Genomic DNA, 26,023 nt, shown 5'->3' with positions numbered 1-26,023 from the left:
AAGATATGCACAAATCACACTACATCCTATCCTCTGTATTCACAAGTGATACATTGCTGGGATGATCACAATAAGGTGATGGACTCAAACATATCCTTTTAATGAATTACATACAAACTATATGCAAATGATACCCAAAAATCCACATGAACAATGGTGGCTTCCCTTTGGAAAGCAATATGTAACTTAAAAGATAGTTTTTGCTCCACTGGATATTTCCAGTGGACCAATCTGATTCATCCCTTTCCTTCTAGAGTTTACATAGGTAAAGAACTCTTTTCTGTTTTTCTTTGCATCCTTTGCCAAGGATTTCTCATAATCTGCCTTTGCCTGCCTAACCTCCTTTGTGGCTTTGTTACAGACCAGCTTATATCTATCATAGGCTTCCATGTCACCCATTAATTTATATGTATCCCATGCATTTTTCTTCTCTGCCATATATCTCATTAGTTCATCTGACATCCATTTAGGCCTAAACCTTGAACAATATTTCTTAGTTGGTTTGTAAAGCCTAGTAGCTTCCAAGATAAATTCTTTGAATGCTTCCCATTTTGAATTTGCTGTTGGTAACCTCATCAGTTTGTCCCACTGTATAGAATTTAAATACTGTCTCAGACCTCCATAGTCACCTTTACAAAAGCAAAAACCCTCCCCTTTACCCCTGATGGTAGTTACCTCTTTGAGTAAATCCCACTCAGCACACTGCCACCTAGTGGTTCCTTTATCTGCAGATTCTTAATGCATGAAGAATCACTACTGATAATCATATCAAAAGTATTACTCCCTCTAGTTGCCTCCCGAACATGCTGATGTGGAAAACAATCATCCAATAATTCCACAAAAGCCTTGTTAGTGTGTGAGTGACCAACCCACAAATTCCAGTCAATATCTGGAAAATTAAAATCCCCCATTATAAGACTCTCTGATTTACTGGCCCACTCTATTTCCCTGCACAGTTTCTTATTATACTCATCAGAGTCATTAGGCCTATAGCACACTCCTACTCTCAATTTTGATCTTATGTCACACCAAACTGACTCGACACTGCACTGTCCAGAGATGTTGACTGGCTTCACTTCCTTGGATTTTATGTTTCTTAACTAATAACATAACCCCTCCTCCCTTCCTATCCTGTCCTTCCTTTCTGTACACATTGTACTCCCCAAATTCCAGTTCTGCCTTCCTTATATCTGTGTGACACCACATCTCTGATATCCCAACAATATCTGCCTTTGATGTTTTGAGCAATACCTCAAATTCATCAAGTCATCACAAACAGCAAAACAAGCTCTTCCTTCACAATAAGTTGCCCTGGTACTGCACTATTTTCAATTGACTATCTGATAGGGCATTAAAAAACCATGAAACACCTGTCATAGCTGCCCCTCTTTTAAATAAATCACAGATAACCTTCTGACCTTGCCATATATTCAAAAGTAGTGCAGTATCTGGGCAACTCATGAGGTGGTTGATTGCTGGAACAAACTTCCATTGGTCATTGTGGAAGTTGATAGCTTAAATAAATAATTTCAAGGAAGAACTGGACAAACTTTTGGAGCGAATGAATGGATGGATAAAATGGGAAGTTTTTTTTTTTTTTTTTTTTTTGGCTGATGCTGTATAAGCTTGCATTCTCGCATCAGATTCCTCTACTAATGCTAAAAAGTCAGGAAGCAAAAGTGGTTCAAACCAAAAAAGTGTATGTGCCACTGGTCACAATTATACTGAATATTTCCTGAGGATCAAATACCTTTGACAGATTTCACAGTAGACTGCCATGTTTCTAAACAAGGTATACAGTTGTTTATATAGTCTATTTCAACAGATATGACAGCTTCCACTTCTGTGGCAAACTCTATATTTTTTTGAATTTTAATAAAGTTAATATAACAAACTCCTGTTAATAGTGCCTTTGAAAGGTTTGATCCTAAAGAGCATGATAAACACAAGCCCTCCTCTTTTTTTGGAGGCTATTTTTCATCAATATTTTTGTAGGTAACATTGATTTTTTTAATTTTTTTTGTAATATTTAGAAAACAATGGTTTATATTAAGTTGAAAACCTGCATATGTAATATACTACACTTGCTTTTACGACACCCCAACTTTTTTTTTTTTTATGCTGAAAAAGAATGAAAAATTTTTAAACAATTTTATTAAAAAAACTAAACATATCTCTGGAGTATGTGTGTAAACATGATGAGTAATAAATATTTTTTTTTTTTTTTTTTTTTTTTATGAAAACCCCAAACACGAAAGGTATCAAAACCTATAGTACTTAGTACCGTGCATGGGTTGAAGGAGAAGTATGGGGGGAGGGAGATGCAGGAAACTTTGCTCTAGAGACTAAACATGGGTTTCACCACTTCAGGCCTCCAATAAGCAAAGGGGTGGTATTTCACCGGTTGATGAAAGTCATCTACCATATAGAATTAACATAATAATAATGCTGTTATTAAAGAAATTTATTGATGCATGTTGAACATACACACACATAAAAGGCACTAATTACAGTAAAAGCAAGAAAAATTAATGAATAATGAAGAATTAAAAAAAAAAAAAAAAAAAAAAAGCTGAGGGGAGAGTGCAAACGTAACAATGAATAGCCAGACTAAGTTGTAAAGAGTGACCCATTTACCTCCAAAGATTCAAGTTAAATATAAAATAAACATCATTGTACCATGAACAAATTGTATGAAGTAAACATAACCAATTTAAAGAGCTAAAAGTGGTAGTAGTAGGTAGGAGTGTCATAAGAGTTTATTTCATATTGCCTATAAAATAAGGAAATTAACAATTTTAGGTATTAAAATATGAGGACTCAAAAAATGGCTCATCATATTAGTCTTAACAATTGAGTATCTGAACAACTAATTATTAAAATTGGTCAATTCAATTAGTATGGATAACAGATTTCCTATTATAGTACAGTGTTGTATTTTGAGAATATCACAAGCTTTAGAGCAAAACAAATTTGAGAGTGCAGCTTTAAAATGGACCTGTAATATACACACCAGTTGCAAAAATGACTAGTACAATAAACTCACTCCCACTATTCTGTTAGGTCATGCCTGGAGAGGAAAGAAATAATGTTATGAAATTAGGAACAATGCTAGGACCATAGTTTGTTAAGCAGTAGAGTGTACTTTCTCCCTGTGTGCAGGGTAAATAAAAATTATCAGTCTGTATTTCAAAAAAATTGCCCAGCTTTTATTTTAATGAGCTATGAAAGGTAATTAACAGAACAAGCTTACCCATACAAAACCAAACTTCCTATAAACATTAATTCATTTAATTTTTTAAAAAATTAAGTTATACATATTTTATATGAATGTGCTAAAATGAAAATAAAGTTTAACTTGATTGTTGGAGGTTTGATAGTTTACTATCAAACCTCCAACATAGTTTGATAGTTTACTATCAAACTATGCCGAACTCAAAAAATATCGAACAAAAATAAATGAGAGAAACCAATAAAAATAATAACATTTTTATAGTGACAAATGGGCCTGGAGTACTGGGGTCCATAGTTTAACAGATATTTATTTAAAGTATACCCAGTAAAATAAAATAAAATAAAATATTTCCAGAAGCTTTCGGAACTCGTGTCCCTTTCTCAACTGACAGAATTTTTTTTAAATACATTACAAGCAAACTGTGGCACGTTACTCATTCGTCATTGTTGTAGCACGGACGTGTGCTGCCTTGCGCCAGTGATCATCCATCAATAAAACGGTTGTCTCCAGGATTGGATGTATACGCATGCCTTTCTGGCGATTTAATGCCTTAGGGTTGTTCATTATGTTTAGTGACTCTAGCCATAGGCGGTGGCGAAAGTGTCGCGCGTGGTCCACTATCTCAAAGTCGCGCTTGGGGTCAAGATCGTGGTTGGTAGCCCAAAAATGTTCTGCAAGCGCGGACTGGTCAGTTTCGGCAAGCCGGATTGCTCTGTCGTGTTCCGTGAGGCGATCCTGGAGACGTCTCGATGTCTCACCTACGTAGCAACTGTTACAGGCCCTACAGGTGATACGGTACACTACATTGCTGCGTAAGACAGGTGTGACAGGGGTCTTCACACTGGAGACAAGTGAACGTAGGTTCCTACCTGGTAATTGTACACATTTTATGTTGTAACTTCTCAGGATCTTCGAGATACGTCCTGACACTCCTGGATAGTACGGAATGTAGGCGGATGATATGCCGACTTGCTTCGGAGGTCTTGGGTTGGAAGTAAGCTCTTGTGCCTGTAACAAGCATCTGTTTAGTACATGGGATGGATAACCGCATCTGGTTAAGTCCGCCTTCACACGGGAGATCTCGTTACGTCTAATTGTGTCGGTGCTGGAATGGCTCCAGGCCCTGGAGAACAGGGTGCGGGCAGTGCTATTGAGATGGCTTGGAGCGTGGCCGGACCCGTAGTTGGTGAATTGACCGCACCACATGGGTTTGCGGTATACTGAGGTCTCTAGATGTGGGCCTACGCGATGCACTAGCACGTCCAGAAACGGGAGCGAACCGTCCACCTCTGATTCTACGGTAAACTTGATGAAATTGGATAGAGAGTTGAGGTATTCTAGTAGTACCGTTTCAGAACCACGTGGTATTATGGTAAAAATATCGTCGACATATCTACACCACGTTGTAATAGGTGTAGGTGGGTTCTGGTGTATCTGCTTCTCCAGATCTTCCATGGCGATGTTAGCTACTACGGAACTGACAGGGGCACCCATAGCAGTGCCATGTACTTGTTTGTAGAGTGAGTCTTCAAAGGTGAAGATGCTGCTAGAGAGGCATAGGTTGAGGGCGGTACAGATGTCATCAGTGGATAGTGACGTCCTGGATTGGAGGCTTAAGTCGCTCTCAAGGAGCCTTCTGGCGCAGTGCGTGCACTGCGCCAGAAGGCTCCTTGAGAGCGACTTAAGCCTCCAATCCAGGACGTCACTATCCACTGATGACATCTGTACCGCCCTCAACCTATGCCTCTCTAGCAGCATCTTCACCTTTGAAGACTCACTCTACAAACAAGTACATGGCACTGCTATGGGTGCCCCTGTCAGTTCCGTAGTAGCTAACATCGCCATGGAAGATCTGGAGAAGCAGATACACCAGAACCCACCTACACCTATTACAACGTGGTGTAGATATGTCGACGATATTTTTACCATAATACCACGTGGTTCTGAAACGGTACTACTAGAATACCTCAACTCTCTATCCAATTTCATCAAGTTTACCGTAGAATCAGAGGTGGACGGTTCGCTCCCGTTTCTGGACGTGCTAGTGCATCGCGTAGGCCCACATCTAGAGACCTCAGTATACCGCAAACCCATGTGGTGCGGTCAATTCACCAACTACGGGTCCGGCCACGCTCCAAGCCATCTCAATAGCACTGCCCGCACCCTGTTCTCCAGGGCCTGGAGCCATTCCAGCACCGACACAATTAGACGTAACGAGATCTCCCGTGTGAAGGCGGACTTAACCAGATGCGGTTATCCATCCCATGTACTAAACAGATGCTTGTTACAGGCACAAGAGCTTACTTCCAACCCAAGACCTCCGAAGCAAGTCGGCATATCATCCGCCTACATTCCGTACTATCCAGGAGTGTCAGGACGTATCTCGAAGATCCTGAGAAGTTACAACATAAAATGTGTACAATTACCAGGTAGGAACCTACGTTCACTTGTCTCCAGTGTGAAGACCCCTGTCACACCTGTCTTACGCAGCAATGTAGTGTACCGTATCACCTGTAGGGCCTGTAACAGTTGCTACGTAGGTGAGACATCGAGACGTCTCCAGGATCGCCTCACGGAACACGACAGAGCAATCCGGCTTGCCGAAACTGACCAGTCCGCGCTTGCAGAACATTTTTGGGCTACCAACCACGATCTTGACCCCAAGCGCGACTTTGAGATAGTGGACCACGCGCGACACTTTCGCCACCGCCTATGGCTAGAGTCACTAAACATAATGAACAACCCTAAGGCATTAAATCGCCAGAAAGGCATGCGTATACATCCAATCCTGGAGACAACCGTTTTATTGATGGATGATCACTGGCGCAAGGCAGCACACGTCCGTGCTACAACAATGACGAATGAGTAACGTGCCACAGTTTGCTTGTAATGTATTTAAAAAATTCTGTCAGTTGAGAAAGGGACACGAGTTCCGAAAGCTTCTGGAAATATTTTATTTTATTTTATTTTACTGGGTATACTTTAAATAAATATCTGTTATAACATTTTTATGTTATTCTTTAGAATTTTCAATGTTGCTCATTTCTCATATTGAAACCTAGACACTTGCATGGCATCTGGCAAACACAACGTAAAAGCCTGTAGTTCTGTAAGCTGTTTGTTTAGCCAGCAAAATCAAAGCTCTACAACAAGATTAGACCTCTGTCACTAGCATCTCACAGATGCCACATGGAAATGGGAATTGCCAAGACGATTTTGCTTGTCTAGCATCTGTAAATGCCATACAAAAAAAAAAAAAAAAATTAATGTCTCATAATTCATATTACACCAAAATGAAAACAGAAAATACTGTATAACCAGTTGGAGAATATTGGTGGGCAAAGGTACAAAGGATAATCTGATTCATTTACAAAAAAAAAAAAAAAAAAATGAGCAGCATCTATTAAATGCCATACTAGCAAAACAAAATGATTAATATAAAAAATATTGAGTGATTCACTTGGCATTCTTTTAATAATTTAACAATTCTTTTAACAATAGAAACCAAGTAAATCATTTACAATTTTTTTTTATATTAATCATTTTGTTTTGCTAGTATGGCATTTAATAGATGTTTTTTTTTTTTTTTTTGTAAATGAAATATAAAATATTTATGTTAACTTTTGGTCTCTGGTAAACTACCAAACCTTCGACAGTCAGAGAAACATGTTTGTTTTAATTTTAGAGTGATAATACAAAATTTGTATGACTTTAAAAAATTTAGTTTATTCATTGTAGTCTAATAAATTTAAACAAAACTTTAATCTCAAACTCATTAAAACAAGTTATAACACTGCATTTTGAAATAGTCATTTTTTTTTTTTTTTAATAACCAAGCAAAATTGAGATGAAAAGAACAGAAACTGAAAGTTTCCACAAAATCTTTTCATCTATAAAAAAATATGAAAACAGAGTGCATTTTCTATATATGGAAGTACCTGAAAAGTTTTTGGCTTACAATATTTTTCACTATTTCATAATAAAAATAAATATGATAATATTAAATTACAAACTTTTTTTGAGTAATATCTTAATTTTTTTTTAATTTAAAGTTGCATCCATCAAAACCAATAATTTCACATAATAAGAGAGTAGTGAAACTTCTGAAACAGCTGTATAGGAAGAAAATCCATGAGTACATGTATATGGAGACTAACACAGTGATTGACTACCATGCAATACCATCAAAAACTGGATTGCTGAATTCAAACGGGGAATGAAGATTCACCAAAGATGAAACTCAGGTCTGGACACCCCATGACTGTCAACCATGGTCTAATTTTGAAAGAGCACTGGACTGGGTTCACAATATGTCACAAAGACACTAAATAACTCTTGTAAAATTTTCCCAGGATTTAAACGAGTTGATGATCATGGATGAAAGCTGAATTCTTTACTGTTATCCAGAGACCAAACAACAGTCCATGTAGTGGCATCATGAAGGATCTATGATCTCTAAAAGGTAAATCCATTATGGGTGAATATTATTCTTCCTTGATACTGAAATTTCATGAGTAATTAAAGGCCAAATGTTGGAAACTCTATAGAGAGACCCTCTACCTACATGATAATGCTCCCAAGTCACAACGCCTGAGAAATCATGGAGACAATCAGAGATTTTGGTTATTAATTATTAGCACACTCACACTATTCTCCAAATATGACTCCTTTAGATTAGCATCTATATCCTGAACTGAAACAACAATTAAAAGGGTAACACTTTGGGATAAATATGATGTAAATTATGTTTTCAAGGAATGGTTATAGGGCCATGACAGTAGGTTTTTATTATTTTTTTTTTTAAATGAAAAACCACAAAAGGTATTAGGACCTATGGTGCTTAGTAACATACATGGGATAAAGGCTGAGAAGAAAATACTTGTTGACATCAGACTTGAATTTCTGTAGACTGCAATTTTCAGGATATACATGCAAAAGAAGGTTGTTCCAGAAAACAGAAGTAGAAGGGATAAATGATGAAGAGAAAAAGTTCAATCTATGAGTTTGAAGTTGGACAGTGAATGGATGCTGACTGGCTGTAGCACATGTCTGGGCTGGTTTGGAAGGAAGTGAGGGAATTACAGATGCAAATTCATTAGAATAGTGCCCATGGAAGTATCTATAGAAAAAGCATGTAGCAGAAACTGAACATCTGAGACAGAGTGCAGAGGCTTTGCAAAAGATGGGGCATTAATTAACCTGACTGCTCTCTTTTGAATAAAGACAAGCCTGAGAGCAGCTTCAAGGGCACCATGCCAGATATGGGAATGATCTGCCCTACCTTCCATATCTGAGATTTTTTTTTTATAGAGTAGCTGTTTAGAGAAAAAGTAACACCAAGACCAAAAAAGAAAGCTGAGTTTTTTGAATGGAAGAAACAATATTTATGATGTGCTTATGCCAAAAAAGGTTAGAACTCAGAGTAATCCCTAATAGAGATATGTGATCTTGTCTAGAAATCTGAGTCACTAAAGAAGAGCATAGAATCACTAGACTCTTTAGCATTAGTATTAGTAGAGGCATATGATGCAAGAAAGCAAGTTTATTCAGCATCAGCCAAAAAAAAAAAAAAAAAACACACCACTCCCATTTCACCCCTCCGTTCATTCGAAATACCTGCCCAGTTGAGCCTTAAATTTGTTTAGGCTATCAACTTCAACAACAAGTGATGGAAGTCGGTTCCACCAACCAACCACCCGCTGGCCAAAGGCAAATTTCCGCACATCTATCCGACATCCATCCTTCCTCAATTTGAATTTATGCCCTCTGAGGTGATTATTCTGAGCAAGATGAAGAATCCCACTGGCATTGAGCATGCTCAAACCATTCAAAGCCTTATACACCTCTATCAGATCACCTCACCGGTGCCTAGTCTCCAGACTCTGTAATTTGCAAAACTTAAGCCTTTCTTTGCAAGAGCAACCCTTTGTTCCATTCACTAATCTTGTTGCCCTTCTCTGTACCCGTTCCAGCAGCTCTACATCCTTCTTGAAATGAGGCCTCCAGACCTGTATACAGTACTCAAGATGTGGCCTAACCATTGCCTTATACAAGGGAATAATCACCTCCTTATCACTGCTAGAAAAATTCCTGTATATCACTGACAAGACACCGTGAGCTATTCTTGCAGCTCGTCTGCACTGCTCAGAGAACTTCATATCTGCCTGCACAATTACCCCCAGGTCCTTTTCATTCTCCACCACTGTCAGTGTAGTACCGCAGAGTTGATACGTTGCTCTGTGGTTACTGTTTCCCATATGTAGTACTTTACATTTGTCAATGTTAAACTTCATTTGCCACCTCTCAGCCCATCTGTTCAACCTTTCCAGATCCTGTTGCAGCAGCATAGCGTCAGTAATGTCCTTAACAACCCTGCCAACCTTTGTATCATCTGCAAACTTGGACATTAAACTTGATATACCATCATCAATATCATTCATAAACACCGAAAACAACAACGGACCCAACACTGAACCCTGAGGAACTCCACTAATAACATTAGTCCACGTTGAGCAGTGTCCATTGATTACCACCCTCTGTCTTTTGCCACTCAACCATCCCCTTATCCATAGCAGCAATTTGCCTCCAATGCCACACTGCTCCAATTTGTGCAGCAGTCTTCCATGTGCAACAGCATCAAAAGCCTTTCTAAGATCCAAATATATAATATCAAAGTTATTCCCTGCATCCAGTTCTTTTGTGACTACATCATAGTATCCAATCAAATTGGTCAGGCAAGACCTGCCCTTAACAAAACCATGCTGCGTCTGAGCTATAACTGAATTCTTGTCTAGATGATCCTGCAGTGCTTCTTTAACCAGTGCCTCCATTAATTTACCTGGAACAGAAGTTAAACTAACAGGTCTATAATTACTTGTGTCAGCCTTTGATCCTCCTTTGTGAATTGGGGTTACATTTGCACATCTCCAGTCTATGGGTACCTCCCCTGAGTCCAAAGCAGCTCTCATAATTATAGCTAGGGGTTTGCTTACTTCCTTTGCTGCCTCCTTTAATATAACTGGATAGATCCCATCCACCCCAGGTGCCTTTTTTTATGTTTATCCTCAACAATCTCTCCTCCACTTTCCTCTCAGTTATTACAAAATCATCTAGCTCACTGCCAATGTTTACTTTACCTACGTCATTCTCCTTCCTGAATAACTCCTCGTGCGTGAATGTAGATGCAAAATACTCGTTTAGATTGTTAGCCACCTGAGCAGGATCTTCAACTGTTGAACCATCAATATCCAGTGTACCAATCTGATTCATTCCTTTCCTTCTTGAGTTTAAATAGGTAAAGAATTCTTTTCTGTTTTTCTTTGCATCCTTTGCCAAGGATTTTTCGTAGTCTGCCTTTGCCTGCCTAATCTCCTTTGTGACTTGGTTACAGACCAACTTATATCTATCATAGGCTTCCATGTCACCCATTAATTTGTATGTATTCCATGCATTTTTCTTCTCTGCCACATGTCTCATTAGTTCATCTGACAACCATTTAGGCCTAAACCTTGAACAACATTTCTTAGTTGGTATGTAAAGCCTGATAGCTTCCAAGATTAGTTCCTTGAATGCTTCCCATTTTGAGTTTGCTGTTGGTAACATCATCAGTTGGTCCCACTGTATAGAATTTAAATACTGTCTCAGACCATCATAGTTGCCTTTACGAAAACAAAAACCCTTCCCTTTACCTCTGATGGTAGTTACCTCCTTGAGTAAATCCCACTTCAACACACTGTGATCACTGCCTCCTAGTGGTTCATTTATCTGCAGATTCTTAATGCATGAAGAATCACTACTGATAATCAGATCAAGAGTATTGCTCCCTCTTGTTGCCTCACGAACATGCTGATGTAGAAAACAATCATCCAATAAATCCACAAAAGCCTTGCTAGTGTGTGAGTGACCAGCCCCCAAATTCCAGTCAATATCTGGGAAATTAAAATCTCCCATTATAAGACTCTCTGATTTACTAGCCCACTCTATTTCGCTGTACAATATCTTATTATACTCATCAGAGTCATTAGGCCTATAGCACACTCCTACTCTCAATTTTGATTTCCCTATGCTTATGTCACACCAAACTGACTCGACACTGCCCTGTCCATCGATGTCGACTGGCTTCACTTCCTTGGATTTTATGTGTTTCTTAACTAATAGCATAACCCCTCCTCCCCTCCTGTCCTGTCTATCCTTTCTATACACATTGTATTCCCCAAATTCCAGTTCTGCATTCCTTATATCTGTGTGACACCACGTCTCTGATATCCCAACAATATCTGCCTTTGATGTTTTGAGCAATACCTCAAATTCATCAAATTTATTTACCAAACTCCTAGCATTGGTGTACACGCAGGTATACATGCACCTGTTTCTATTCCTAGCTACCCTAACACAACCCATGTGTTTACTTGTACTGCAATGACTCCCAGCAGTTTCTGAAATATCCTGCATCTTGTTTTTCAGGCTTCTGCTCATTTCAATAGAAGCAGTGCAAGAATCACTTCCACCTCTGCCAGTGGCTACTGTTAATTTATTAGTCCTTGTATCCCCCACAACTAGCAGTTTTCCGATGCAAGATAGCAAGCTTATACAACTCATTCAGCCAAAAAAAAAAAAAAAAAAAATTACCCATTTTGCCTATTCATTTCCTCCAATAGTTTGTCTAGTTCTTCCTTGAATTTATTTAAGCTATCAACTTCCACAACATATCGAAATTTGTTCCAGCACTCAACCACCTGCTGGCTAAAGGCAAATTTCTACACATCTATTCTACAACTGTCCTTCCTCAATTTGAATTTGGGTCCCCTCATGTGATTGGTCTGAGCAAGAGGAAGAATCCCACCAGCACTGAGCTTGCTCAATCCATTCAAAGCCTTAAACACCTCAATCAGATCATCTTGCAGGTGCCTAGTCTACAGATGCTGTAATTTGCAGAATTGAAGCCTGTCTTGGTAAGACCACCCTTTCTTTCTCGTCACCAATCTTGTTGCCAACCTCTACACCCATTTCAGCAGATTCTTCCTTCCTTCCTAAAATGAAGCCTCAGACCTGTATGCAGTACTCAAGATGCAGCCTAACCATTACCTTATACAGTGGGATAATCACTTCCTTATCCCTACTAGCAAAGTTCCTTTATATCATACAGAAGACCACATGAACCATCTTAGCAGCCTGTCTGCATTTCTCAGAGAACTTCATATCTGACTGCACAATTACCCACAGGCTTTTTCATTCACCACCACTCTGAGTGTAGTACCACATAGTTGGTATGTTAATCTGGGATTATTGCTACCCACATGCAGCACCTTGCATTTGTTAATGTTAAATTTCAGTTGCCATTTCTCAGCCCATCCGCCTAATTTTTTAGATCTTGTTGCACCAGCTTACCTTGATTACCATCATTAAACACCCTGCCAACCTTTGTATTATCTGTAAATTTAGAAATTAAGCTTGTCATACCGTCATCAATAAATATAGAAAACAACAGGCCCAGCACTGAACCCTGGAAGTCCACCAATAATATTAGTCTACGAACAGCAGTGTCTATTAATAACCATCTTCACCCAGATCAGTAACTTGCTGTTAATGCCACACTCTTGTGCAGCAATCTTATGTGCAACAGTATTGAACGCTTTCCTGAATTCCAAGTATACGATATCAAAATTATTTTTTGCTCCAGTTCCTTTGTTACTACATCATAATATCCAATCAGATTGGTTACAAGAGAGTGTCACTTAACAAATCCATGCTGTGACTGCAGTATAAGTGCATTCCTGTCCAGATGTTCCTGCATTACTTCTTTAACCAGCTCCATTATTTTCCCCAGAACATAAGTAAAGCTAACAGGTTTATAATTACTCATGTCACCCTTTAATCCTCCTTTGTGAATTGGCAATATATTTGCATATCTCCAGTCCATTGGGAAACCTCCTGAATCCAAAGATGTTCTCATAATTATGGCTAAGGGTTTGCTTACCTCCTTCACTGCCTCCCTTAATATAAATGAATAGAACCCATCCACCCCAAGTGGCTTTTTTTTTTATGTTAAGCTTCAACAATTTCTCTTCCACTTTCCTCTCAATTATCACAAAATCATTTTGCACCTCATTATATTTTGATCAGCTTCTAGAATTCCTCTCCAAAAAGAACTCTTCATGCATGAATATAGATGCAAAATACCTATTCGGTCTGTCAGCTACCTAAGCAAGATCATCTACAGTTAAATCATTGACATGAAGTAGCCCAATTGATTCAACCCCATTCTTCTACTGTTAATATAAGTAAAGAAGATGTTGTTTTTCTTGGCATGTGACATGATTACAGACTAGTTTATATCTACTATAGGCTTCTGTATCACCTGATAATTTATATGTATCCCATGCAATTTTCTTCTCTGCCACAAGTCATATCAATTCACCTGACATCCATTTAGTTCAAACCTTGGAATGGTATTTCTTAGTTGGTATGAAAAGCCTAGCAGCTTCTACAATTACTTGCCTGAATACTTCCCATTTAGAATTTGCTATTGATAACATCATCAACCAATCTCACTGTATAGAATTTAAAAATTGTCTGAGACCACTGAATCACCCTTATGAAGACAAATGCCCATCTCTTTACCCTTGACAGTAATAGCCATATGGTGCAAGGAAGCCACAGATGCTGCACTGGCAAAAAAAAAAAACAAGTAGATAAGAAAATACAAATTATATGCTTCCCTCCTCAGATAGGTAACTATCCAGTTGACCTTTGAATTTATTCAAACTGCCAGCCTAAAATACCTGTGAAGGCAACCTGTTCCAGCAATCAATGACTTGCTGGCTAAAAGAAAACTTCCTACAAATAGTCTAAATCTCTTACCCTGTAATTTGAACTTATGCCCCCAAGTTCTGGAATTCTCTATAACAGTGAAAATTAAGCCTTTGTTCATTTTACTAACCCTCCCAGAGCCTTATAAACCTTAATCAACCTCTGAGATGCTTGGTTGTCAAACTCTGTAGCCCACATATATGGAATCTTTCCTCATACGGTCACCCTTTTTCTGATCTTATCATGCGAGTTGCCAGCCTTAGAATCCTTTCAAGAAGCTCAATATCTTTTTCAGATGAGGTGTCCATACTTGAACACAGTTGTTATGTCTTTAAGTAAATCCCACATTAGCATATTGTGATCACTGCCACCCAGAGGGTCTTTTACTTGCAGGTTCTTAATGATGAAGAATTTCTTCTGATAATCAGATCACGGATATTACTTCCTCTTATTGCTTCTCTAACATGCTGTTTGCTGCAGAAAACAGTCATCCAATAAATCCACAAAGATCTTGCTAGTGCGTGAGTGACCAATCCACATGTTCCAATCAATATCTAGAAAGTTAAAATCCCCTATTATAAGACTGATTTATGGGCCAACTCTACTTCTCCATATAGTTGTTTGTTATACTCATCACCATCATTATGCCTATAACACAGTTCTACTCTCATTTTTGTTCTCCCAGTGCTTATGTTACACCAAACTGTCTCAACATTGCACTGGCCACCCATGTCAACTGGATGCACTTTCTTAGATTTAATATGCTTCTTAACTAACAGCATAATCCCCCCCCTTTCCTGTGCTGTCTGTCATTTCTGGATATACATTGTACTCTCCATAATCAAATTCCGCATTCCTTATATCTGAGTGACACCACGTCTCTGATATCCCCACAATGTCTGCATTTGATGACTTTACCAGCACTTCAAATTTATTTTATATGATCCCAGCACTGGTGTACCTGCAAGTATACATGCACCTTTCTCACTCTTAATTACCCTAACACAGCCCATGTGTATTTGATTGTTTCATTATGACCCACAGCAGGGTTTGAAATACAGTACCTGACACCTTGCTTTCCAGTCTGCTGCATTTTCCAATAAAAGCAGTGCAAGAATCATTTTCACATCTGGCTGTGGCTCTAGTAAATCTATTAGGCTGTGTATATCCCACCAGGCTATCAGTTTTCTGACCTGTCTAACACTGCCTCAATAGCATCAGGAAATATTCTAGCACTCCTCCTATTTAAGTGTATTCCATCCCTGTAAAAACAGTCTCTCCTGTTAATAAGCACAGACCACACTGAGTAAAATTCTACCTCAGCTAATTACAGCTGTGTAGGAACAGAACTCAAAAACCTGGAGCAAATGAAAAATTAAAACCTGTCAAAATGACCAGTCCGGTGTTAAAGCCAAAAAAGACATTTTTCCAGCACTGTGGCCTTCTTGCCAATTAATACACAAATTACAAAAACATTCTTGTAGTAGTCGGATGTAATGCTGGCAACCTCTTCTTTGAAGCTGACTCAGACTAAGCTAACCTTTAATATTAATCTTTATAAAAAGAACAACTTAATATTAACATATGTGTTGAGTAACAGGAAACAGGCTAAATTGGAAGCTCTTTTTTCTGAATCATTCAGACCCAGGCTTACAATCTGATATGATCAAATTTGCAGTATGTTGGGGGGGGGGGGAGATTCTGATAAGAATGTCTTTATTTTGGTCTTTAACATGCTTGTTTAACATGCAGACCAGCACGTTAAACAAGGTTGAAATGGGCTCAATACTCATCATGTTGAAAGATGTGGAAAGTAGATTTGATTAGTTCTGCCACTGCTCTACCAAAATGCCGAGTTAATGGCAAATTGATTCTTTAGCATTAGTATTAACCCTCGGTCACTCACACCCTCAATTTCATAAAGACACTCACATATGACATCTGCATGATACCCTTTTTTTTTTTTGTTTTAATTATAAAAAAATAATTTTTAACTTTTTTATTAAATTTAAAATGGTGATCTATTAATTATAATTCACTAAATCCAATTAAAAAATAATGAAATCAAAATCAGATTCACTAAATCCAATTAAAAAATAATGAAATCAAAATCAGAGAAAGCAATAATAACAATAATAATAAAGAAAGTTTTTAGCGATTTTTTTTAGAATTTAAGGTAACTGATCCCCTGGGTTGAAACCCAGAAGCTTGCATGGCATCTGGCAGATGCAATGCGAATGTCTGTATTTTTGTCAGCTGTTTGCATTTAACTGAAGAAATCAAAGCTCTATGGCAAGATTAGAAACCTGTCATTGACATCTCACAGACATCACGTAGGAATGGGAATTACTTACAAGAAAAATTATATGCTTTTTCTCACCTGGTGTCTATTAAACACTACACAAAAAATTAAATGTCTCATAATTCATAGTATATCAAAATGAAAACAGAAAATGCTGTAACCAGCTAGAGGATATTGGTGGGGTACACAGGAAGATCCAATTTCATTTACAAATTTAAAACAAGCTAGTTGATGTACACAGTGAATTACATTGCAGGCACATTAGCAAATAGTAATAATTCGTGATTTATAATAAAAAATAAATAAATAAAAAAAAATTTTTCTTTTGTTTCGGCAAATCTGCCACACTGCCCATTCATTCCCACAACTACCACATGACAAGCAATAAACATAATAGCAGTGCTTCATCAACAATGTATAGTATATGGATAGCCTATATAATATGTATGTATGAAACAATAAATCAGTGTATTTCAACTGGGGTGCCATGGCATCAACATTCCAGGGATGCCATGTAATTTGGGTTTAAGTTATTTAAAGTTTTTTTTTTTAATTTATATATTTATTTCATTATAAAAAGATGTATGGTATCCATTGTACCATATCTTTTTAATTCTGTGGTGATCTAAAATTGATGTTTATTTAGTACCTCTATATAAAGAATAAAATAATTATATAAATATATATAATTTGCATTATGAATTGTAATTTTGTTTATAATTATATTATTATAATAACTATCATATAACATATTTTTTAAATATTATACATATATATATATATATATATATATATATTAAATGTAATTTTAAAAAAAAAATTTGGTGTGGATGAAAAAAGGTTTCAGTTGATGAAAAATTAATAAGTCAGGCCATTTCACCTCCATCTAAGCATACTTTATCTAATATATCTATTCATACATACTGGCCACAGAAGCCGATGCGCCAACAACTAACAAAATTCATACATATATATATATATATATATACTGTATATAAAATACACACACACACACACACACAGAGAATCGGATTATTAAAAGGTTGAAAACCATTGTGTTAGGTATTTCTTTAGGGGCGCCGTGAACCGAGAAAGTTTGAGAACCTCTGCAATAAATGGTATTGCAGAGGTTCTGCAATACCATTTATTGCAGATAAATGTTATCTGCAATAAATGGTATTGTTTCTAATCGTTTTTGAGAGAGAGAGATCATCTTTGCATTATTCATATATCTTTAACAATACTATATGAGATATTTCCTCTCTCTCTCTTACTGTCTATCAATTTCACGCGTTTTTCTCTCATTTTTCTCTGTGATTTTTTTCCCTTTTAACTCTTTCTTTTTTTCTCGCATTCTTTTATTTGATTCCCTTCTCTCTCTCTCTCTCAGGGTAACTCAGAATTTTTTTTTTTTTGACTGGTGCAGCATAAGCCTTGGGCTTCCTTGCACCATATGGCTAATAATAGTAATAGTAATAATAATAGTAATAACATGGGTACCACTTTGCTGGCATGGCTTCTTTTGCTTGAATCCATCCTGAATTAGTGGCATAAACTAACCTAATCTCTTTTCACTAGCCAAAAATGAAAATCAATTAAAAAATCCAAAGTCAATTAAAAACAACTAGCTTGTTGTCCCACATCTACAAGTTGTTCATAACGGTCATTACTAACAGATTAGAAATACTTGATGAGAATCGACCGAAAGAGCAAGCTGGCTTTAGGATAGGATTCTCAACTATGGATCACGTAATATCACAGCTAATGGAGAAAGCAAATTAATATAAAACACCATTATGCCTGGAATTTGTGGATTATGAAAAGGCATTTGACTCCATACAGCATAAGGCAATGTTTCGACACCCCATACATTATGATTCTGAAGAAAATATATGAGAACACTACCTCCTTTATTAGACTAGACAAAGACAGTAGAAAATTTAAAATTGAGAAAGGAGTTCAACAAGGAGACACAATATCTCCAAGGTTGTTTACTACTGCCCTTGAAGAAGCTTTCGGAAGACTGGACTGGTTGCTGAAATGAGTAATATGAATGGAGAGTACCTAAACCATTTACAGTTTGCAGATCACATTATGATCATACGCCACAATCCCAAAGAATTAGAAGAGTTATGCAGAGACTTAGTGTGCATCATCCAAGAAATAGTAAAGATTCCATTAGAACTGTTTACTCAACCCATTTAAGACTTAAACCATTTCAATTAGGTCTTCTTGCACGTGTCTAGTTTCCAGATGCTGCAATTCACAGAATTCAAGTCTTTCTTGGTACAAGTACCTATTAGTGCCCTTGACTAATCTTGCTCTTTTCTGCACCTGTTCCAACAGATCCACAGCCTTCCTAAGATGACGTTTCCAAACCTGTATGCAGTACCCAAGATGTACCCTAATAACCTGTTTGTCTCTGTTGACAAAAATTCCTGTAATATCATTGACAGGACTGCACTCACATCTATGAGAAGCTAGCAAGAAATGTCTAATCTTACCACAGAATTTTCATTTTTCCAGCTTTGCAGAAACTAAAGCAACCAGTTGACAAAACACAAGCCATTCATGTGGCATCTACCAGATACTACATGAATGACTTTGAAAATTCTAAGAAATACAACAAAAACATTATTATTATTACTGGTTTCTTAATAAAACATTATTATTTTATTTTTGTTTCATATATTTTTAAATTTAGTTTAGCAAATCATAATTAATGTAACATTGTTTTCAATTCTGTAAAAAAGTTAAAAATTACTTGTTAATGAATCCACGCTGTGATTGCCACATAACTTTATTCCTGTCAAGGTGATCCTGCATTTCTTCTTTGACAATGAACTCCATTGTCTTTCCTGGCACAGAAGTCAAGCTTACAAGTCTGTAATTACTTCAAACTTTGATCTCTTCCTTTTTGTGATAGGAAAGACCAATGTACATCTTCGGTATGTAAGGGCAGCCCCTGAATCCTAGGACATTTTCATAATTATGGCTAAAGGTTAGTTTACCTCTTTTACTGCTTCTTTTAATATAACTGGGTAAATTCCATCAGTTCCAGGTACCTTATTTACTTTTAGTTTCAACAATTTCTCTCTTGAGAAATCAAGAGAGAAATTATTGAAACTAATCCTCTCAGTATCATCATTTAACTTCTAATCACCTGATCATCAGTAATGACAACAACAATCCACCTTGACACTAATTTTAAAGGTGCGAACAAGCATCTGCGGTGATAATAGATTAATCCTGTAAGAATACACTCTTCAGGTTTCTCACATTCATTAGCAGCAGTTTGTTCTCTAATGATTCTGCAATTTCTCAAATCAAAACATGCCTAGCAACTTACATACAAAATAACATTTTGCTAGAAGAGTGCAATTTGACTGGTCTCCATCTGAAGTAAGGGAGACAAATCAAATGACAGATCACTTACAGATCCAACCCCGACACACATATATCTATTTTGTATGCAGCAAAGCAGGCATGTATGTGTATGTTGTTGCAGTTGAGGTGGGCCTTAAGAATTGAGAAAAATATATATTTTTTTAATTTTCATCTGGTCCCTATACCCTATCAGGGAAGAGGGGGGGGTGATTTATTTTGATACCAAGATAAATTTTCTCTAGTCACACCACTGGGTGTATGCCAAGTTGTCAGGACTTAATCCACTCTGCTTCACCTTGTCTCTTCTGAAATACAGCCATATGTTCACATGGTCTAATGCAGGGGTGGTCAACGAATCGATCGCAATCTACCAGTCGATTGCGGATTTAATTTCGGTTGATCACGACAAATTTTAAATATACAGTCATCCTCCATTTGTGCACCTTGTGCAATGAAATTTTTGGTATGGTAGATTGCAGCACATTTTGAAGGAAAAAAAGTAGATTGCATCACAAATTAAGTTGGCCACTCCTGGTCTAATGGATGCGAAATACAGTTAACTTTGCCAATTAAAATTTTACCATTTATTAACTGCAAATGCCTCTAATCTAGTGGTCATGCCAGAATATTTATTTATTTTACATTTTCATATGAATAATATAATTATTTCTAATGCCAGGTGATGTACTGATTTTATCCAAAAGTCTGGAGACTACATAAATTTTGCACTATACTTAAATAATCTGCAATTAATTACATTTCATATTATTTGTAATTGCACAGTACTGCACTAATTACTCCAACTGAACATAAATTGTCTTCAATTGCATTTATTTCTTTACAAATATGAATTAAACATGTTTTCCCTTACTTTATCATGCTATGCCAGCTGTACTGGGATTTGACAACAAATATACCTATTGTTATGGAATGTTTCTTCACTATAGCAACATTCTTCCTGTAGTGCTAGACCTTAGGGGAGCTGATTTTATAAAAATAATAAACTGTTTTAATTATTAAGTTTTATATGCTTGATTTATTTTGCAGTAAATTTTATTCTAATGTGAATTAATTATTTTTTTAATTGTTATTAAAAAGTATAATGTCTTTAATACACTCCCTCTGCCTAATATGTTGGTACTGCCTCAAAAATCGAGTGGTACCAACATGTTATAAGTTGGTACTATCCGATTTTTGAAAACGCGGCGCCAAGAGTCAAGATAATGATATGATATGGCTACTTAAAAACTATATTTCTCACTAAAAGTACTTTTCTCTTTTTCAACTGAAAGGAGAAAAGTACCACTACTACGATTAGTAGAAAATATCTATGGCCATGCCTTGGAATTAAAGCATCAATTTTGGGGAAAAGCAATAATAAAAAATAACCAAGTTACATTATGAATCAGTATTGCCAGTAAATATCTCATAACTCGCTAGTTATTCCTTAAACAATAAGTGCCAAATATAAAACTAACTGCATCCTTATTTTATTATAAATTTCATTTATTCAAGCACCATTAACTAACGTACCTTTATAAAATTAACATTAATCACACATTCCAAAAAGTGTTCCTATGATTATAGATGTCAAAATCAACTTCGGCCGGTGGTCAAGAAAGAAATACAATTATCGAGATGTTCAAAATAACTACATTTTTCTTTCAAAGTTACTGTAACAGTGAGAAAATATAAGATAAATAAGTCCAAACTTACTTGATCTTGTCTGCGTGTACAGAATTAGTTCAACACAGAAAATTACATTAACTTAATTAATATCCCCACTGTTGGATGGGGGGGGGAAATTACAGGGCAGCAGAAATGGGTTCTCCTTTGATCAAAAAGGCATAAATGGTTTATGTAGTTGTTAAGAAATTAAAAAAAAAAAAAAAAAAAACATCATTCAACAATCAAATCTAACTTATATAACAAATCCAACATCTGTAGAGTAATTATTCTGGGAAAGAGCACATCATAGTAAACAACACCATCTGATGATCATCAGGATTTCCAGTAGAAGATGAGTAAACAAGTCGACAGTGATGCAACAGTACAGTTCTTATTTTTTTATTTATTTTTTCTTAGGGGGTGTTAAATTAAAGTAACGTTTTCTGACCAACATTATTTGCTGTTTGTTTGTTTATTTATTTATTTTTTCGAGGTACACGACATCTTCAAGAACTAAAATAAATTTAAAATTGGACTCCAAATTTAAACCTTCCAGATACGATTTTTTTTTTTTGGAAAATGCCAGTCCAATTATTCAAACGAGGAAATTTTAATTGCGCTTTCCTGCCCCCTCCCCCCCCCCTCCTTGGCTCTTTTTAAAATTTCTGTTCATATTTAAAATAAAAATTTAGAAAAAAAAACATGATGCACAGTCATGGGGTTTTTTTTGGCATGACTAATGTGATTCTTTCTAATGATTATATTAACCTCAAGAATACTTACATAACACCATTAAGAACATAAGTCAGTGATGCCGAAGGGTGAAACAGAATAGAAGAGGATAAGAATAATTTCAAAAAAAAAAAAAAAAAGTGCAAAAAGAGGGAAAAAACTTAAATAGAGAAAAGTTAGATGTTTAAAAATACGAAGGTTATTCAAAATTCCTCACTTCTTTTTTTTTTTTTTACAGAACTATGTTTATTTTACAGCATCGTTATTTGTACACTGTAGAGGTACATCCTTCCAGACTCTTATTATAATTCAAGTGTAGTTGTTGCGGTCCCCAGGGTTCCCCCATTAGCCACTCTTCAAAAATATTTAATTATTATGAAAATTATGATAATGGTTTACGATAATAGAAAACTCTTATTATGATAATGGAATCGTCTCTCCATAGGCGAGGTTGCTGCAGCAGTCGAAAAACATGGCTACCACCACGACTGTATGCCAGAAGCAGTACACTGTTATTAAATTCTTTGTGTATATGAAAGACTATTAGAAACATTCAGGTGTATGGATAACGTCATAAGACGGGAACGCTGGTCCCCGCGACTGCCTATCCATTATTCGAACAGTAAAGAAACTGAAGAAGATTGAGCATGGATAAAAAGCACTCCAGAAATGTGATGAACAATGAAAAACACTAGCTAATTTCGATCATAATTTTTCCAAAACTAGAAATATGTCATGGACAAATTATAGTCGAATTTGCTTTATTTTTGCTGATGAAAAATAACTTTGCCATCTTACATAGTTTGTTCTGGTTAATTACAGATATTAATACTAATACAAATCTCCTCAAATCAAACAGTATCGTTAGCAAGCCTACTTCGACTCTTAACTCTTCTATCTTCTGCTGAAGCCTTCTTTCCCAATCTGGTGGTTCCTTCTTTTTGCATCTCTTGTTCTGCTGGTCCTTGGTTACTCTCCCCTTAATTGCCCTCATGGGTAGCACAGTTGGTAGCATCGCGCCCTCCCCACACCAGGTAAAAAGGATCTCAGTTTGAATCCCGTCAATCATGTGAGCAGAGCCGGACCAAGGTATTTCTGCACCCCGGGCAGAAAACATTTCGGTGCCCTTTACTAAGAATATATTTTTTTGCTCATTGTTTTTCTGTTTTTAGCGCCCTGGGAAAGGGCCCTGCTAGCCCGTACTTTAATCCGGCACTGGATGTGAGAAATTTTTCTGGGCCTTTTTTCATGACGTGGCTGAATTAGTCGACCACAGGTGACGGTAGCATGGTTTTTCTCCCCCAGACTCAGGTTTTTCATACAGCCAACAGAAAATTGACCTCAGAATACAAGCAATTGACAGCCAATACACACGGAGTAATATGGTTTTGGTCGCTGATGCTCCTGAAACCCAACTACAACAACAATAAATTCCGTTAATCCTGGTGGCTACTATGGCTGCTCAGTACACAGCAATGCGGATGACGTCCATCGTTACTTCGTTGCTTTTGAGGTATTCAAGTATTATTTGTCGATTGAGATGATCTATGACTTACCACAGGATTCTATTGGGTCTCTGTTTCCGTATACTGTGAGTCTTTGTGGAGTCAATTCCCTCAAATTCTGCTAGGAAGCCTTCCTCTCGAAGCCTTCCTTCTGCAACCAGTTAATACAGTTCTGGCCTTGCCACACAGCACATCGTGTTGGGGGAACTTATTCTTAGATAGACACAATGTAATCATGAAGGGATGCATCTGATCATATACAGCTGTGGCATCCAAGTCTTGCTCTCCACTGGTGTCAAGGGGTGTTATTTGGGTTATGACACCTGGTTCGATGGGTAGATGGACTCGAATTGTTTCCGTGTATTCTGGTCCTCTCATCGGCACGAAACAGCATTAATCATGATTCGTCAGAAAAGGCAGTTTTACCAATCCTCTACTTCCCAGTGATGAAGCGAGACAAAATTTGGTATGGTTGTATATCAAAGAAGAATGGTGAAATGAGGAGACAGCGAGAAACTTCAGACAGCTATAAGGAACTTTTATCGGGGTTGTATAAGAATTACCAAAAAGATCACATTACAGAAGTAAATACAAGATGCTCGAAAATATGGCCACATGATATCAGTACGGCGTACGATCCCCTCCAACGGCTAAACAGGCCTGACAGCGGTGGACCATGCTCGATATAAGAGTGTCTATAAAATTCTCTGGCAACAAATCCCATTCTTCCACCAGTGCAGACCTTAGCTCGGCAAGTGACCAAGGAGTTGGCTGTTGGCATGCTATGAGACGCCCAAGGGCATCCCACGCATGTTCGATCGGATTGAAGTCTGGTGATAATTTTATTTGATACTCGGAATTTGCATGCCAGAATGCCTATTATTTCAAATATTCGCCATTGGTGACGCTGTTCACAATAAAGTATTCATGAAAAAACATTTTCTGTTAATTTTGTCGAGCACTGTATTTTGGTCAGTGTAGGTTTACTATTTAATAAACTTCAGCATTTCTGCCTTCCATTGGATGTTGTTCGATTATATGAACCAATAATTCATACTTCTCAGATACAGTCATACATAAAATAAAAAAAAAACTGTACTGGAGGTGTCTCTTCAGCTAGTATATACTACCAGTGGTGGATCCAGAAAAAAATGACAGGAGTCGCCCCATTTGTGACAGAGGGGGGCACCATTTTGTGCACTAGAATATCGAGCACATTAGCATCAGTGTTGCCAACTGTGGTCAGTTGAAAATAGCTGAGCCACAATGCAAAAATAGACAAAATCCTATGTTGACAATGAAAAAAAACTTTTTTGTAGCTAAAAGCAATTTAAACAATTGGTGTATGTTTTCCGAAAAATGACAAGGGGGCACGGTCCCCGGTGCCCCTACCCTGAATTCGCCACTGTATACTACCATGCCATTAATTTTTCACATTGCCCATTCTTGTCCTGGCTTTTGATACACGTGATGTTAATGAAGGAACGCGATTATTTCGTGAAATTAATAGATGTACCTAATAGAGTTTCCACAGAGGGTGTATTAGTTTTATGTAGCTTGCTGTTTGGTCTACAAAAATTTGGTCAGAGTTTATTTTCTCATATAATTTAATTTAAAAATGCTGCTGCGTGTCAGAAAAATATTTTAATTCTGATGAAAGGCGTTATTTTTTTTTTTTAATTGAAACACCATGTATATCACAAAAATCCGGCATACCATTAACACTACACAATATCAAACCCCACCACTTCCAACCCATTGCATTTCGGTTTTTCGATCAGCTTATAAGGCATAATCAACCACTCTATCAATGCTCATCCTCTTCGCTTCCTAACAGGACCATCCACCAACCAAGCTTAAAACTTTCACGGAGGGCGCAGGGGGATCAATCCCTGCTTTCCGACGTAACTCCGCTTATATTCCCACATACAGAGATGTTGTTTCCATTGAAACTTCATCTGTATGGGAGGATGAAATTTTCTCTTTAGAATAGAACTGGCGTGAAACCACAGATACTCTTGAAGTCAATGGCTCCTCATGCTTGCCTCAACAACTGCATTCACCTTCTATTTTACAAATCACAGATCTCAATTAACTTTATTAGTTAATTCCGATCCGCAGCACCAAAATACCGGTCCTTTCACAGAGTCTACCAACCCATATATAATTACTTCAAGAAGTTATTTATTCAAGAAGTATATTTTACTTATATATTATTATTATTATTTATATATTATATAAATTATTTATATATTATATAAATTATTTATATATTATATAAATTATTTATTACCTACTTATTTAGCTAATTATAAGTAGGTAATAATTCTAATTATACTTGAAGTATATATACTTCAAGAAGTGTATCACTTCAAGAAGTAATTT

At 36.9% G+C, this 26,023-nt stretch overlaps 1 protein-coding gene across 1 annotated transcript in view; it reads right to left on the bottom strand.

The window, feature by feature from the left end:
* LOC150088855 (CUE domain-containing protein 1-like) overlaps positions 1 to 21,561 on the bottom strand; it is a 53,327-nt gene extending 31,766 nt beyond the window's left edge. The window contains exon 1 of the mRNA XM_090370344.1: positions 21,450 to 21,561. The gene's annotated coding sequence lies outside the window, so the exon portion shown is untranslated. The remainder of the gene's footprint in view (positions 1 to 21,449) is intronic.
* Between the last annotated feature and the right edge of the window lie 4,462 nt (positions 21,562 to 26,023).

The sequence above is a fragment of the Mastigoproctus giganteus genome, chromosome 3 (genome assembly GCF_048544385.1).
Source record: "Mastigoproctus giganteus isolate SK-2022 chromosome 3, ASM4854438v1, whole genome shotgun sequence".
Taxonomy (NCBI): Eukaryota; Metazoa; Arthropoda; class Arachnida; order Uropygi; family Thelyphonidae; genus Mastigoproctus; species Mastigoproctus giganteus.
This window is presented reverse-complemented; position numbering and strand designations above follow the sequence as displayed.